This window comes from Lycium barbarum, chromosome 3 (assembly GCF_019175385.1).
Source record: "Lycium barbarum isolate Lr01 chromosome 3, ASM1917538v2, whole genome shotgun sequence".
Taxonomy (NCBI): domain Eukaryota; kingdom Viridiplantae; phylum Streptophyta; class Magnoliopsida; order Solanales; family Solanaceae; genus Lycium; species Lycium barbarum.
Genome location: NC_083339.1, coordinates 32,076,119 through 32,079,828, shown reverse-complemented (window position 1 = coordinate 32,079,828; position 3,710 = coordinate 32,076,119).

Below are 3,710 nucleotides of genomic sequence, written 5' to 3'. Positions count from 1 at the left end.
GATGTAATAAGTTGGGTACGAGCCTCGGGGACAACTCTGTTCCCCGGAATCCGCACCTAAAGTTTTCTACTTTTTGTTCAATAGAATTGAACTAGAAAGTGTGCAAAATGATGGAAAGACCTCCTAGACCCCTATAACTTGCATAAATGGGACCCGATTACCCTAGAACCCTCACAAGTAATAACATGACATGTAACCTATGCAAATAGTATACGCTACCTCATCCGGCCCGAGGTGGGCCCGTTACTTTCGGATTTTTCCTTATAGTCTTGCTTGACTTACTTGAAGTGAATCCAAAGGGAACCTTTGATCCCGATTTCGTTACCAAATGATAAGTACGATGATTCCTCTAACGAGGATACTTCCATGATGATAATGATAACAATGATGTTAGACAAGAGGATATGCCTATGATACGTACTACCGGAACGACTCTATGACTAAGATGACTAAGCTAAGTATCTTATGTAAACATGAAAGTGATAAACTAATTTTTGAATCTTATCTATATTTCCTAGCTATAACTTTATTTTCTAAAGATTTCAAAGTCTATGAACTGACACCTATAATGCCCTGATTTCATTTTATGGTTACTTTAATATTATTCTTTGTTGATAGTCTCACCTTAAAATACTTGTTCCTTCAAGGTGGGACAAAGCTATCACTAGCATTCCATAATGTAATCGGAGGTCACCGACCTTACGTCACTCGGATGGATACATGATTCTCCTTGGCTCTCTTGTGTGCTTATATGATATATGTATGTAAAACATGTAATTGTATATAAGACATGTATATGTATAAGAGAGAAGTAGATGTACATGTATATGTATATGGGGAAAGGGGAAGGGCCACTGTTATATCACCACCTGATTCAGCTGGATTTCATCCTGGACGCGGGATGCCCGGACGCGGGATATGGCAGAGCCGTACGCGGCGTCTGCATATATGATGTATGATATATATGATATGATGTGTTGGGACACCGTTGGGGAGGGGGTTGGGAGAGCCGATGTATTCGGCGTCTGTAAATGTGAGTAAAAGACACCGTTTACTGAATTGTACTGTTTTCTGTATACGAGAATAAGGGACACCGTGTTCTGAAAAAGGGGCAATGATATGACATGATACGCTATGCCAAGATATACTATGATATGAGATGCTACGACATGACGTGATACGACACGCTATGATAGAGCAGCACATAATATGATAAAATATGACACGATATAAATCCTATTTTCTGTGTCTACGAGAAAGAAATGTCTCAAAGAGAAAAGGACAAGCCTACATGATAGCCGGCCTGAAACAGAGGCCTTCCCACGTACAGGTTACTTTCCTGCCCCGTTATATGTCCTATGACTCCATGATATTGTTAATCGTACTCTCTGTTACTGTTTATATTATCTTTTATGCCTTACATACTCGGTACACTATTCGTACTGACGTCCCTTCTTGTGGACGCTGCGTTTCATGCCGCGCAGGTCAGCAGACAGGTGGACGTGATCCTTAGAAGCTCTACCAGCCACACTTGATAGCGCTCCAGTTGTTTCGGAGCCTCACTCCAGCGGTACTATTTTGTGTATGTACATTCGGGCACGACAGTACTCGACCCTTTCTATGTACAAGTGTACTATGTCTAGAGGCTCGTAGACAGATATGCACAGTCAGCTATGTACAGTTAGATGTGTTGTATTTTGAATTGTTCGCGTCCCGGTATAACGCGATAGCGGAAAGCTTACTACTTATGTTTATGGTGACGCTGCTAATGTTAATGTTCAGAAAGGAAAAAAAAAATATGGCTCTGTTTACACGGCTTGCCATGAGGTAAAGGTAATATGATAGATAAGGGGTCCTCGGTACAAGTATCGGGTACTCGTCACGGCCCCTAGTTAGGTCGTGACAAAGCCTATCTCCCTATGCACCTACGGGCATGACGCAGCGTCCACAAACAAAAGGACGTCAGTACGAAGAATGTACTGAGCATGTAAAGCATGATTAATATCAATATGAAAGCTTAAGACTCCAAATAGGAGATAGCATAACATGGGAGATAATAATATCGTCGTCATAGCACTTACTCGCTTTCCCCAAGGACATTCCATTTATATTGCGTATCCGTGTACATACATCCACGTCCGTATTTATTTACCTTCACATTCGTTTTCATAACCTATTCGTACTCATATTGATGTAATATACACACACATATATATATATATATATACTTACAGCCTTTACATAGCTTTTGTATAGCGTACCCGACCATAAAGGATCGGCGTTTCATACATACTTGGCCAACCAAGGCTCAAGGTCATACATACCTGGCTCTACCAAGGCTTCAGGGTTATCCGTACCTTCTGCAGTAGTGCGTGCGCGTTAAGTAGTCATATACATACTCTATACATATTGAAATACATACATTCTACCCGACATCATAAGCTCGGGGTATTATCATAGCCCTTCATAGGCATACATACATATAATAGCCCATAGGCATCTTAATCATCACATTATTCTCATCATTATTACTATCATTATCACTATCTTCGTTGTTATCATTACATCTATCTTATAGGCCTACTCGTCATACGAGGAACTTTGTACTATCGTAGCACACCAAGCATCGTGAGCTTATTAGCTCGCAATGTCAATCATTTGAAAAAATCATAGACTCATAGAAGATTTAGACGTTAGGCCAAAGAACCATGCCTTATGAAAGAAGGGTTAGCCTTACATACCTTTTCGTTCGACTATATAGCACTTGCCCGTTCTCTTTCAACACTTGCGCTTATACCTTTATTAAGGTCTTACTATCGTTAGAATCGACAACTAGCATCAATGGCTAAAGCTAGAGAAAATCGAACAGCATCTCCTTTATTTATACAACATTCCTCCATATCGTAATTCAACTCCCAAACGTCAACAATAAATTTACAATATCATAACAATAGCCTTTGATCATTTACATTATCCATATTCTCAATTCACTTCCAATTTTTCCATATTCAAGACCATAACACACGATTTCGTCCATTCACATACAATGCCTATTTAATGATGTTAACGTCATTTATAACCCATTCATGTCACAACACAACAACAATCATGATTCAATTCAAACTATTTCCCAAAACGTCACTATTCATCATTCATGACCCATTTTGCTATACTCTTCTAAAATCGAAGCATTTCAACTTCCAAATACCTTAAACAACATATAAATACCATAAATCTTACCTTAGTTGTTGTAGGAACAAGCCTTAGTCGAAATACTCCACTTAAGCAAAAACCCTAGCTTTTCTCCCTTTGGATTTCTTGACTTGAATGATCTTTAATGGGTTTGCTTACACTTGATTCACTTGTTTTGTGTTGTTGATCACTAAAAACTCTTGAAAACTTGTATAATATATGTAGAGAGATGTTTTAGAGAGAAGGGGTGTGATGTAGAAATGAAATGAAATAAGCCTTGGTCCCCTTATTTAATGACTTGAAAATATGATTTGAAGTGCACAGTGGTCGTAAACATGGTTTACGGTCCGTATTCCAGTTTACGGACCATCCTTCATGGTCGTATTTAATCATAACAGGACCAGAAACTCAGGCTGAAGCATGGTGATTTACGATCACGGTTTACGGGCCATAAACCACTTTACGGTCCGTATTTTGGGTCGTATTTAACCATTTGATCAATTGACAGAAAGTTGAAG